Source organism: Hyperolius riggenbachi, chromosome 10 (assembly GCF_040937935.1).
Source record: "Hyperolius riggenbachi isolate aHypRig1 chromosome 10, aHypRig1.pri, whole genome shotgun sequence".
NCBI lineage: Eukaryota > Metazoa > Chordata > Amphibia > Anura > Hyperoliidae > Hyperolius > Hyperolius riggenbachi.
Genome location: NC_090655.1, coordinates 254384701 through 254398937, shown reverse-complemented (window position 1 = coordinate 254398937; position 14237 = coordinate 254384701).

The window sequence follows — 14237 nt, the reverse complement described above, 5'->3', positions numbered from 1 at the left end:
TTTCAGGCTCTGTGCGAACCCTCCAGACGTCAGTTGATTCAGTGCGATCCCCTCCTAGTGATGACATACGTATGCCTGTACCAGACAAATTTTCCGGCCACAAGTCTGACTTCTGGAATTTCAAGAGTAGAGTGTTATCATACTTTGAGTTGAGACCCCGATCCTCGGGGACTGAGACCCAACGGGTCATTTTCATTAAAACATTATTAACTGGTGATTCCCAGTCCTGGGCATATAATCTGCCTCCCACAGACACAGCTCTGACCTCGGTAGAGGAATTTTTTAAGGCTATGGCCGTGATATACGATGACCCTGACCTTGCGGCAACCTCTGAGCGGAAGCTTAAACTTTTGCGGCAAGGCAGAGGATCGGTCGAGGATTACGCGGCAGAATTTCATAGGTGGTCTGTTACCGCCAGGTTTGACAATTTCGCTCTGATGGATTATTTCCTGTCTGGGTTGTCGGAAGAGGTCTCTGACTTGATGCTAACCTTACCCGAGCCCAAGACAGTCGATGAGGCCATAACATCGGCCATCCGAGTCAATCGTCGACTACGCCATCAGAGGCAGACTAGGGGCAGTCACCGTGCCAGGGTGACTTTGTGTGCGGCACCTTCTGCTGCGTCTTTAGTAACGGCATCTCCGCCTGTCTCACCTCCTCCGGCCTTGCCCCCACCCGAGCCAATGCAAATTGGGTGATCTAAACTGACCCAGGTGGAGCGAAGGCGGAGAATATCAGAACAACTGTGCCTATATTGTGCAGAAACAGGGCATAGAGTGCGAGACTGTCCTAACAAGCCGGGAAACGGGTCTGCCTAGGAGTAGTGGGGGGGTGACACCCTAGGCACATCATTCTCACCCCAAAAAGAGAAGAAGTTACTTCTCCCCTGTACGATTACATGGGATACTAAGTCTGTAACCACTGAGGCTTTTATTGACTCTGGCTCAGCGGCTAATTTTATGAACGTTGAATTTGCTCAGGAGTTGGGTATTCCTCTCACTCCAGTAAGTCCCCCTATTCAGGTCACGGCAGTAGACGATTCCCCTCTGCAACGGAATCGTCCCCTGTCACAGACCCCGCAGGTGAAGGTCACGATAGGGGTACTGCATGGGGAACAACTACAGTTTTTTGTGTTACACATGTCGACCTCCACTATCATCCTAGGCATGCCATGGTTACAAGTCCACTCTCCACAAATAGATTGGGCTACGGGTCAGGTAACCAGATGGTCCGCTCATTGTCACCAACAGTGTTTAGGGAAGGTGACATTGGGTCAGACCAAGATTTATGTGGAGGGTGTTCCCGAGGTCTATTCCGAGTTTTCTGATGTGTTTTGCCCCAAGGCTGCTGATCAATTACCTCCTCATCGCCCGTTCGATTGCCCCATTGATCTCCGTGCTGGTTGTATGCCCCCAGGGGTCACCTGTATAACTTGTCTGGTCCCGAGAAGATAGCTATGCAGGAATACATTCGTGACAACTTGGCCAAGGGGTTCATTCGGCCCTCCCGGTCGCCTGCTGAGGCTGGTTTCTTCTTCGTTAAGAAGAAAGACGGGGGTCTTCGACCTTGTATCCATTACCGGGGTCTTAATAAAATCACGGTAAAAAATCGCTATCCGTTACCATTGATAGACGATTTATTCACGCAGGTCACAACTGCAAAGATCTTTTCTAAGTTGGATCTGAGGGGGGCGTACAACCTAATCCGCATTAGAAGGGGCGATGAATGGAAGACGGCCTTTAACACACCCGACGGGCATTACGAGTATTTAGTGATGCCCTTAGGGTTGTGCAATGCGCCAGCCGTCTTCCAGGAACTAATCAATGAGGTATTCCGGGAGGTATTGGGTAGGTTCGTACTGGTATACCTCGATGATATACTAATCTACTCCAATAACCTCTCCGAGCACAGAGTTCACGTGAAATTTGTCCTGAACAAACTAAGTCAAAATATGCTCTACGCTAAGGTGGAAAAGTGTATTTTTGAAGTGACCACAGTCACGTTCCTAGGTTACGTAATTTCCACCTCGGGCCTCTCAATGGATCCTGCCAAGGTCACAGCCGTGCTGGAGTGGCCGCAGCCAGTGGGGTTGAAGGCCCTACAGAGATTTTTAGGGTTCGCGAACTATTACAGGAGGTTCATTAAGGGGTATTCCACGTTAGTTGCCCCCCTTACCAGTCTTACGAAAAATGGGGCGGATACCAATCACTGGTCTCCTGAAGCCGTGGCGGCATTTGCTCATTTGAAGAAATTATTTTGCTCAGCACCAATTTTGAGACATGTGGACACGTCCTTCCCCTTTATCGTGGAGGTTGATGCCTCGGAAGTTGGGGTAGGGGCGGTGCTGTCTCAACGGTCCGGGTTGCAGGGCAGATTACACCCGTGTGCTTACTTTTCCCGCAGGTTTTCACCTGCAGAAAAATAATTATGATATAGGCAACCGGGAACTTCTGGCTATTAAATTGGCATTTGAGGAGTGGCGCCACTGGTTAGAGGGGGCAGAACACACGATCACAGTTTACACCGACCACAAGAACTTGGAATACATCGAGGGGGCTAAGAGGCTAAGTCCCCGTCAGGCCCGGTGGTCCTTATTTTTTACGAGGTTCAGGTTTATAATCACGTACACTCCAGGCAGCAAAAACGTCAAGGCAGATGCCCTCTCCAGGTGTTTTGAACCAGAGACAGCACAGCCCCCTGCTCCTGAGTCCATCATCCCGCAGAAATTAGTGTTAGCCGCCACAGAGACTTGGGAGGATTGGACAGAGATTTTGGGTCCCTTCCAGCAGGATGTTCCTGAGGGGAAACCCGAAGGGGTAATGTTTATTCCTCTGCCATATCGTTTACAAGTCCTGCAACTCTTTCACGCCCATAAGAATGCTGGTCACCCTGGAGCTGCCAGAAAGCAGGATCTGATTGCCAGGTGTGCTTGGTGGCCTTCGTTGGCAACTGATTGCAAGGAGTATGTCAGGGAGTGTGCGGTATGTGCCAAGAGTAAACCCTCCAGGCTGGCACCTGTAGGAAGGTTGCAGCCTTTGCCCACCCCGAGTGAGCCATGGACCCACTTGTCCATGGATTTTGTGGGGGAATTGCCCAGGTCTGAGGGCATGTCTGTTATTCGGGTGGTAGTCGACCGGTTTAGCAAAATGGCCCATTTTGTGCCCCTGAAAGGACTCCCCTCGGCTCAAGAACTGGCCGAATTGTTTATCATTCACGTCTTCCGACTGCATGGCGTTCCGGAAGACATTGTGTCTGATAGGGGAGTCCAATTTGTGTCTGGATTCTGGAGGGCATTTTGCCACCAAATGGGCATGAATTTGTCTTTCTCGTCAGGCTACCACCCACAGACTAATGGGCCGACAGAACGTATTAACCAGTCTTTGGAGCAATTCCTAAGATGTTACGTTGCGGAGGCACAGAGTGACTGGGTGAAATTTCTGCCCTTCGCGGAATTCGCCCAAAATAATTTGAAGATTTCCTCATCTGGGTTTTCTCCATTCCAGATTGTGACAGGGAGGTCACCCAAATTCTCCCCTTTTCCAGTTGTCTCGTCTCCATTTCCAGCACTAGAGGATTGGCAGAGGTCACTCAGGGACAATTGGGGAATTGTTAAGGGGAATTTGCAGAAGGCGTTCCAGAGTCAGAAGGGTCAAGCAGATAAGAGACGGTCCGTGGAATGGAAGTTTCAGCCAGGGGATTTAGTCTGGGTGTCCACACGTCACTTGACCCTGAAGCAGCCATCTGCCAAACTGGGCCCCAGGTTTGTGGGTCCATTTTCAGTGGCCAAGAGGATCAACAACGTATCCCTGCTTAAGCCAGCAGTCCATGTGGGTCCCAATCCTCCTCCTCCTCCTGTGGTGGTAGATGACCAACCTGAGTACGAGGTAGAAAAAATTTTAGATTCACGCATGGTACAAAACTCGGTACAATATCTCGTACATTGGAAAGGGTATGGCATTGAGGAGAGGCAATGGGTACCGGGGAACCGTATGCATGCGGATGAGTTGGTGAGGGAGTTTCATGCTTTACATCCAGAAAAGCCCAGAAGGAGCTGTCCGGAGTCCACTCCTCAGGGGGGGGGGGTACTGTAAATAAACGCGGAAGAGCCGCCGCCAGGAGCCAGCGGCAGGCGGCTCTTTCCGCGCGCAGTGTTGCTGTGCACGGAGAGGCAGCCGCCTCCTCTCAGCACGAGGCGGCTGTCTCCGTGCAGGGACCCAATGAGAGCGGAGAAACCGCCGCGTTGGACGCGGCGTTTAGTGCGCATACCCCCGCTGCTCCACAGAGTGGGGCTGCTGTGGCTGGGACTCGTAGTCCCTCTGGATTTAGAATGACGCGCGCGCGCATTGAGGCAGAACATATGCCAGCCGGGGATGAGTCAGCTGACCAGGTTGGTCAGCTGACCCTGGCTCCCCTCCTGATTGGCCCAGCGTTTAGGGAGGTGCTAGAGAGGCCTCCGTGTATATATACTGCTGACTGTTCACTTGCTCCTTGTCTGGCGTGCGATCACATACGTGGGAGCACCCAGATCCGTAGTCAGATCCGCAAGTGTGCCGGGACCAGCTGGAGCTGTAATCCTACACTTAGCTAGATTCTGTTGATAGCTTAAGTACTAGTTTGATTGTGATTATCTGTTATGACCTATTGCCTGCCTGACCAATCTCCTGAGCTCTGATCTTGTACTTCGATATTTCTGATACTCTGTTGCCGAACCCCGGCTCGTTTCTAGACTCTGTTTCTGCCTCCTGATTTTGTACCTCGATCTATCTGATACCCCGTTGCCGAACCCCGCCTGTACTTTGACTCCGCCTTTGCCTCCTGATCTTGTACTTTATCTGTCTGTGTGTGTACGACCTGGCTCGTCCGACCTCGAGAACCGACCTTGCTGTTAGAGGCGGTTCCTCGCACTGTTAGTGACCCTTCCTCCTGAGGGTTACTTTCAGACTACCCTTCCTACTGTCAGCCTGACTCCTCCCGTCTTGGAGAGTTCAGGTCTGCGGAAGGAATCCGTGCAGTACTCCTGACTGCGCTGAGGCTTTGTCCTCAAAGTGTTACTGTTACACCAAACACTACACTCTACTCAGGTGAACAGAGGTTAGCTAGTATATTGGATTATCGGTGATACTGCAGATCACTTATAATCTGGTATGTATCTGTATTCCCTGTGATACTGCAGATCACCGGTAATCAGATCCTCTCTGTGCTTCACCGAACGTTACATATATCTTCTTCTTCTTGTCTTCTTCTTCTGTATCTTCTTCTCTATCATTATATTATGTGTCTTGGTTTTCCTTTCTTTTGTAATATTTTTTTTTTATTTCATTTGTGGAAATATTTTATTTTAATAACACCATAGTTATATTGGTGTTGATGGCATAAAAGGTAGATAGTGGCACATTGCAAAGCCACAGCGCCTTTTTCTGTGTACCCTGGCGGTGGTAAAAAACAGACATCAGCAGGAGGAGGAAGTAGTTGCAAGTTGTAGTGTGGTAATAGCTGGTAGGAGAGTGGGTGGGCTGGTGGCAGCAGAAAATAGTTCTTCTTCTGTTCTCCCTGGCAGTGGTAGCAACACACAGACAGCAGAAGCTCAATGCAGCTACAGGAGGAGGAGTAGTGTGCGTCAGGCAGTGTGATGTGACTGACATAATATGCCCTGGGTCCTAGTGATGGTTCCAGGGCTGTAAATAAATATCATGAGGTTCCAGACAGCGGTCGTGAAGCCCACATTGTGTCCAATACACAATTGGGACATCACAGTTTTCAACCCGGACACCTCTAAATTAATTACAATTTTTTTTTTTTCAAATTAATGCAGCTATTGTAGCGTAATAGCTGGTGGCGCATGGGCAGCAGCACCTTGTAATGTGTTCCCTGGCAGTGGAAACACAGACAGCAGGAGTTAATACAACAGCAGGCAGCGTGAGGAGGATGAGTGTGTGGTGGCAGACTGTGGTGGCAGCAGGCAGGAGGGCAGGCAGCGAGACATAGTAGGCCCTGGGTCCTAGCGTTGGTTCCAGGGCCGTAAATACACATCATGAGGTTCCAGACAGCGGTCGTGAAGCCCACATTGTGTCCAATACACAATTGGGACATCACAGTTTTCAACCCGGACACCTGTAAAATAATTACAATTTTTTTTTTTTTTCAAAATGATGCAGCTATTGTTGAGCGTAATAGCTGGTGGCGCATGGGCAGCAGCACCTTGTAATGTGTTCCCTGGCAGTGGAAACACAGACAGCAGGAGGAAATACAACAGCAGGCAGCATGAGGAGGATGAGTGTGTGGCAGACTGGCAGCAGGCAGGAGGGCAGGCAGCGAGACATAATAGGCCCTGGTTCCTAGCGGTGGTTCCAGGGCCGTAAATACACAGCATGAGGTTCCAGACAGCAGTCGTGAAGCCCACATTGTGTCCAATACACAATTGGGACATCACAGTTTTCAACCCGGACACCTGTAAAATAATTACAATTTTTTTTTTTCAAAATGATGCAGCTATTGTTGAGCGTAATAGCTGGTGGCGCATGGGCAGCAGCACCTTGTAATGTGTTCACTGTCAGTGGAAACACAGACAGCAGGAGGAAATACAACAGCAGGCAGCGTGAGGAGGATGAGTGTGTGGCAGACTGGCAGCAGGCAGGAGGGCAGGCAGCGAGACATAATAGGCCCTGGTTCCTAGCGGTGGTTCCAGGGCCATAAATACACAGCATGAGGTTCCAGACAGCGGTCGTGAAGCCCACATTGTGTCCAATACACAATTGGGACATCACAGTTTTCAACCCGGACACCTCTAAAATAATTACAATTTTTTTTTTTTTCTTCAAATTAATGCAGCTATTGTTGAGCGTAATAGCTGGTGGCGCATGGGCAGCAGCACCTTGTAATGTGTTCCCTGGCAGTAGAAACATACAGACAGCAGGAGAAAATATAACAGCAGGCAGCATGAGGAGTATAAGTGTGTGGCAGACTGGCATTTGGCAGCAGGCAGGAGGGCAGGCAGCGAGACATAGTAGGCCCTGGGTCCTAGCGGTGGTTCCAGGGCCGTAAATACACATCATGAGGTTCCAGACAGCGGTCGTGAAGCCCACATTGTGTCCAATACACAATTGGGACATCACAGTTTTCAACCCGGACACCTCTAAAATAATTACAATTTTTTAATTTTTTTTTTCAAATTAATGTAGCTATTGTTGAGCGTAATAGCTGGTGGCGCATGGGCAGCAGCACCTTGTAATGTGCTCCCTGGCAGTGGAAACATACAGACAGCAGGATGAAATACAACAGCAGCAGCAGCAGGTGTAATGTGTGTGTGCCAGTCGTCACTTCATGTCCCCCTCTCGCCGACAACAGGGGCCATGAATTCGCCTTCCACCCAAGCCTGGTTCATTTTGAGAAACGTCAGTCTGTCCACAGACTTGTGAGACAGATGAGATCGCTTCTCAGTGACGACTCCACCAGCTGCACTGAAGCAACGCTCTGACAGTACGCTGGAAGGGGGGCAGGAGAGCACTTCCAGGGCGTACTGCGCAAGCTCGCTCCAGATCGGCAGGTGCTTGACCCAATACTCCATGGGATCAACAGGGGCCACGCTGTCAAGCCCGCTGAAGGACCCCATGTAGTCAGCCACCATGCGGGTCAAGCGCTGCCTGTGACTGGAGAAGGATGCTGCTGCAGGCACCTCCTCTCTAGTCCTTGGCAGCTCTACACTCATGTAGAGCTCTTGGGTCAGAGACAGCAGGTCTGTGGTGCGCGTGCGCCTGCTGCTGGTGGATGCAGGCACCTGCTGCTGCCTCTGTGCTGGCTGGACAGTGGGGGTGGATGTCTGAGGGAAGGCTTCCTTCAAGCGCTCAACAAGGGACAGCTGCAAATCCCTCATTTGTTGCGCATGGTCTCCTCCTGCAGGCAGGAACTGGCTGAGCTTCCCCTTCAGACGTGGGTCCAGCATCATGCGGATCCAGATGTCCTCCCTCTGCTTCATCTGGATCACCCTTGGGTCCTTGCGCAGGCACCTCAGCATGTGCGCTGCCATTGGGAAGAGTCTGGCCAAAAGTCTGGCACATCATCGGCATCCCCAGAGCCGAGAGTGCTGTCCTCCTCTTCCTCTGCCCCCTCCACCTCATCCTCTCTCCACCCCCGCACCAGTCCAGCTGCGCTCTGCTGCTCCCCCTCATCAGCAGCAAGGTCAGGGACTTCCACCAACTCAGAGCCCTCCTCCTCAGAGGTGGCCTGTGAAGCTGCCTGCAGCTCCTGCTGGTCCAAGGCTGCCGCTCCCTCTTCCAGCAGTGCATATAGGGCCCTGTCCAGCACACACACCATGGGCACCCACTCACACACCATTGCATGGTCCCTGCTCACCATGTTGGTGGCCTGCAGGAAGGGTGCCAGGACTGAGCACACCTGCTGCATGTGCCCCCAGTCCTCCGTGGAGATGATGGACGGGAGGTTGGTGGCGGCACGCCCAGTTGCAGTGAGGGAGGCAACTGTTGCTCGTGCAACGTACTGGCTGACAGCCTGCCTCTGTTCAACCAGACGCTCCAACATCGCCAGGGTGGAGTTCCAGCGAGTTGGAACATCGAGCATGAGCCGGTGCTGTGGCAGGTGCAGCTCCTTCTGCACCTCTTCCAGGCTCGCCACGGCTGCAGGCGAGTGCCGGAAATGACGCACAACCTTCCTTGCCGCCTCAAGGAGTCAGTCCATCCCCTGGTAGGTCCGCAGGAACTTTTGGACTACCAGGTTTAGGATGTGCGCCAGGCAGGGGATGTGGGTCAGGTCTCCCCTGCTGATTGCAGCAACCAAGTTTGCCCCATTGTCGGACACCAACTCTCCGACTCTGAGGCCTCTGGGGGTCAGCCAATTCCTCTCCTGCTCTCAGAGTTTGGCCAGGACGTGGTTCACCGTCAGTTTGGTCTTCCCCAGGCTGACCAATTCCAGCAGCGCTTGGCAGTGGTGGGCCTTCACGCTGCTGCTGAGGCGGGGGGTTTGGGCTGGTGTGCCGGAGGATGGAAGCGGATCAGAGGAACCTGCTGCTGTTCCACTGACCCTGCATGGTGGCACCACCCACTGCGTTGTTGCTGCTGCTCTGACAGTGCCGGCCGATGCTGCTCCCCCCTCCTCACCCCCTTCCACCAAGCTGACCCAATGCGCGGTGAAGGACAGATAGCGGCCTGTCCCAAACCGGCTGCTCCACGAGTCCATGGTGACGTGGACCCGTTGACCCACCGCGTGCTCCAGCCCTCTCCCGACATTGGCCATCACAGAGCGGTGAAGTGCAGGGATGGCCGTGCTTGCAAAATAATGTCAGCTGGGGATTGGCCAATCGGGGGCTGCACACATCAGGAGCGCACGCATGTCGCTCTTCTCCTGCACAAGGGAATAAGGCAGGAGTTGGGAGCACATGGCCCGTGCCAGCAAGCTGTTCAGCTGACGCACGCGACGGCTGCTGGGAGGCAGAACCCTGACCACCCCCTGGAAGGTGTCGCTGAGCAGGGTCTGGCGACGCCTTTTGCTGGCACGGGAATCAGTAGAGGGAGCAGAGGAGGAGGCAACTGAGGACTGGCTGCCAGAACAGGCCTCAGTGTCGGCGGCAGGAGTTGCAGAGGGAGGAGGAGCAGTGCGTTGCTGACGCACTCCTGCTGGTGCTGCTGGAGGAGGTGGAGGAGGGTGGGTGGCTGCTGCCGATGGCTTGGCAGTGGTGGCGGGTCTGCCACTGCCAGCTTCCTTCAACTTCATGAACTCCTCATGCTCATGAAAGTGTTTCCCTGCAAGGTGGTTGACCAGAGAGGTGGTGCCAAACGCAGAGGGCTCCTTCCCTCTGCTGAGCTGCCTGCGGCACTGGTTGCAGGTGGCATACTTGCACTCCAAATATGGAAGGGTGAAAAAATTCCATATTGGGGAGGTGAAGTTGCCCCTTCGGCTGGAAGGTGCTGCTGCCGCTGGTCTCCCTGTGGTGGTTGGGGGGGGGGTTCTTGGTGCGGCTGGTGGTGGCACTGGCAGAACTCGTCTCCTGATCAGCACGCTGTGTGGCCTGCATACCACGCCCACTTGTGATCCTGCCCATGCCTGCGATGCTGATCCTTCTAGCAAGGCCCACAGACGCATCCTTCTCCTCCTCCTCAGAGCTGATGACATCCCCACTCCCAGGACATGGCACCCAGTCTTTGTCCTGCACCCTGTCATCATCATCCTCCCCCTCTGCAAACATGTCCTGCTGGGATCCCCCAAACTCCCCTTCTGCATGCATGGGCGGATGGACAGTCACCACTGTCTGACTGTCCAAAGCATCATCCCCCAAAGTGCCCATGAGCATTCCTTCCTCTGCCAATTCTTCCGCAACAGCACTCCATACCTTCTCTGTGCTTGGGGTCCATAAGAAGGTGCTGAGTGACAGGGTGCTGGTGTCGCCCGCTGGGGCTGGAGAACTGCACTCCTCCTCCTGCTCACCAGGCAGTGCTGGTCGGCTGCTGCTGCTGCTCTTGCGAACAGGAGTGGTGGCGGGGGTGGAGGACTCGGTTCCAGAGCTAATGGTAGCCTGCTCATCCACCATCAGCTCCACCACAGCGTCTGCGTCCTTCTCCTCAATAGGACGGCTACGACCTGGAGGTGGGAGGAACATCTGGGCCACACGCTGCTGCTGCTGTGTCTCTGCAGCGTGACTCCCAGCTGTTGGGCGACCAAGGCGTCCACGGCCAGTGGCTAATGGCAGAATAGCCACTGGTGCAGACGCAGAACTGCGCATGGTGGTGGTGGCGCGGCTGCCACGCCCACGACCTCCTCTCTTGGCGATGGCCTTGCTGCCCCTGCCCAAATCGCGGCTGCCAGTTCCAGACATTGTATATTTTTAATATTATACAAATGAAAAAAAAAACTTATGTATGTAAAGGCGGGTGGGACAAGTGGGGTACTTTAATGGGGTGGGACTGGTGGTTGTGTGAGCTGACGGACAGGTGTACTGTACTCTACAGCAGAGATCGGTGTAGCGCTAACGAGAGAGTGCGCACTGCGCACACAAAGACCCTAGCTGACGCTGAGTGACGGTGTCAGACTACAGTACAATTCAGCTAATAGTACACAATAGAAGTAGTATATATAAACAATAGGAGGACGTGTGTAGCACTAACTGGAGGGTGCTGACAGTGCAGATGTGCACTGCGCACGCACACAAAGACCCTAGCTGACGTTGAGTGATGGTGTCAGACTACAGTATAATTCAGCTAATAGTACACAATAGAAGTAGTATATATAAACAATAGGAGGACGGGTGTAGCACTAACTGGAGGGTGCTGACAGCGCAGATGGGCACTGCACACGCACACAAAGACCCTAGCTGACGCTGACTGACGGTGTCAGACTACACAGTACAATTCAGCTAATAGTACACAATAGAAGTACTATATATAAACAATAGGAGGACGGGTGTAGCACTAACTGGAGGGTGCTGAAAGCACAGATGGGCACTGCGCACGCACACAAAGACCCTAGCTGACGCTGAGTGACGGTGTCAGACTACAGTACAATTCAGCTAATAGTACACAATAGAAGTAGTATATATAAACAATAGGAGGACGGGTGTAGCACTAACTGGAGGGTGCTGACAGCGCAGATGGGCACTGCGCACGCACACAAAGACCCTAGCTGACGCTGAGTGACGGTGTCAGACTACAGTACAATTCAGCTAATAGTACACAATAGAAGTAGTATATATAAACAATAGGAGGACGGGTGTAGCACTAACTGGAGGGTGCTGACAGTGCAGATGGGCACTGCGCACGCACACAAAGACCCTAGCTGACGCTGAGTGACGGTGTCAGACTACAGTACAATTCAGCTAATAGTACACAATAGAAGTAGTATATATAAACAATAGGAGGACGGGTGTAGCACTAACTGGAGGGTGCTGACAGCGCAGATGTGCACTCACTGCGCACGCACACTAAGACCCTAGCTGACGCTGACTGACGGTCCCTAAACACAGACTAGAGTACAGTGAGTGAGTACACACACAGTAACTACTACTAACTAAACAATAGAAGAATCGAGCTAAATAGTAGAACAGGTGTGACTAGATTACTGAGAGCAGATACAGCAGGACAGGTATAGCAGTAAAGCTGGGCCTTGCTAACTACAAAATAGTACAATAATCTATCTAACACAGGAGTAGTAGTAGTACAGGAGTAGAGTAGGACAGGTGATAGCACAGGTAAAGTAACTAGAGACTAGAGCACAGAGCAGGGCAGGCTGGCTTGCCTAGGCACAGGGCCTAGCTGCTGGCTGCAGGCCTGCAGCAGCACCAGTGACAGTCTCTCTCCCTCCCTAGTCCCCCTAGTAATCACCCAAGCTAAACTGCCTAAAATACAATCTATCTACAATACAATGCAATACAGTTGAAGATCAAGTGTTGGAGTGTAAAAACGCTAGGTTTAGAGCAATGGAAATGCACTTGCACACAGACAAAAAGCACTGGAGCAGTTCTCTCAGTGCAAGCAGGAAGAGTGAGGCAAGATGGCGCCTGCTATTTATAGAGGGGGGCTTGGCCAGGCTCCCCCTCTGTGATTTGCTGCAGTCAGAGGGCTGGGAGCCCTCTGATTCGCTTGTGAGGACGCGAGGTGACGTCTGGCATGACGCTATCCGAGCTCGTGGCGCTATCCGAGCTCGGATAGCTAGGATATCTCCGGATATCTGATTGCTATCCGGGTGCGCTCGAATAGCACAGCACAGATAGCTAATACTATTCGAGTTCGGTATTCGAGCTCGAATAGTGAAAAAAGAGCTAGGATATCCGAGTAACTCGGATATCCTAGCTCTGATGAGCACCACTGGAGGGAGGACATCTGGATCTGCATGATGCTGGACCCACATCTGAAGGGAAAGCTCAGCCAGTTCCTGCCTGCAGGAGGAGATCGTGCGCAACAAATGAGGGATTTGCAGCTGTCCCTTGTTGAGCGCTTGCAGGAAGCCTTCCCTGAGCCATCCACCCCCACTGTCCAGCCAGCACAGAGGCAGCAGCAGGTTCCTGCATCCACCAGCAGCAAGCGCACACGCACCACAGACCTGCTGTCTCTGACCAACGAGCTCTACATGAGTGTAGAGCTGCCAGGGACTAGAGAGGAGGTGCCTGCAGCAGCATCCTTCTCCTCCAGTCACAGACAGCGCTTGACCCGCATGGTGGCTGAGTACATGGGGTCCTTCAGCAGACTTGACAGCATTGCCCCTGTTAATCCCATGGAGTATTGGGTCAAGCATCTGCCGATCTGGAGCGAGCTTGCGCAGTACGCCCTGGAAGTGCTCTCTGCCCCCCTTCCAGCGTACTGTCAGAGCGTTGCTTCAGTGCAGCCGGTGGAGTCGTCACTGAGAACTAGCGATCTCGTCTGTCTCACAAGTCTATGGACAGACTGACATTTCTCAAAATGAACCAGGCTTGGGTGGAAGGCGAATTCCTGGCCCCTGTTGTCGGCGAGAGGGGGACATGAAGTGGCACACACACACATTACACCTGCTGCTGCTGCTGTATTTCCTCCTGCTGTCTGTGTCTCCACTGCCAGGGAACACATTACAAGGTGCTGCTACCCATTCGCCACCAGCTATTACGCTCAAAAATAGCTGCCTGCCCTGCATTATTTTGAAAAAAAAATTGTAATTACTTTAGAGGTGTCCGGGTTGAAAACTGTGCTGTCCCAATTGTGTATTGGGCTCAATGTGGGCTCCACGACCGCTGTCTGGAACCTTATGCTGTTTATTTACGGCCCTGGAACCACCGCTAGGACCCAGGGCCTATTATGTCTCGCTGCCTGCCCTCCTGCCTGCTGCCAAATGCCAGTCTGCCACACACACTCATCCTCCTCACGCTACCTGCTGCTGTATTTCCTCCTGCTGTCTGTGTGTTTCCACTGCCAGGGAAAACATTACAAGGTGCTGCTGCCCATGCGCCACCAGCTATTACGCTCAACAATAGCTGCATTATTTTGAAAAAAAAAAAATTAAATTATTTTAGAGCTGTCCTGGTTGAAAACTGTGCTGTCCCAATTGTGTATTGGACACAATGTGGGCTTCACGACCACTGTCTGGAACCTCATGCTGTTTATTTACAGCCCTGGAACCACCACTAGGACCCAGGGCCTATTATGTCTCGCTGTCTGCCCTCCTGCCTGCTGCCTGCTGCCAGTCTGCCAAACACTTATCCTCCTCACGCTGCCTGCTGTTATATTTCCTCCTGCTGTCTGTGTCTCCTCTCCACTGCCAGGGAACAC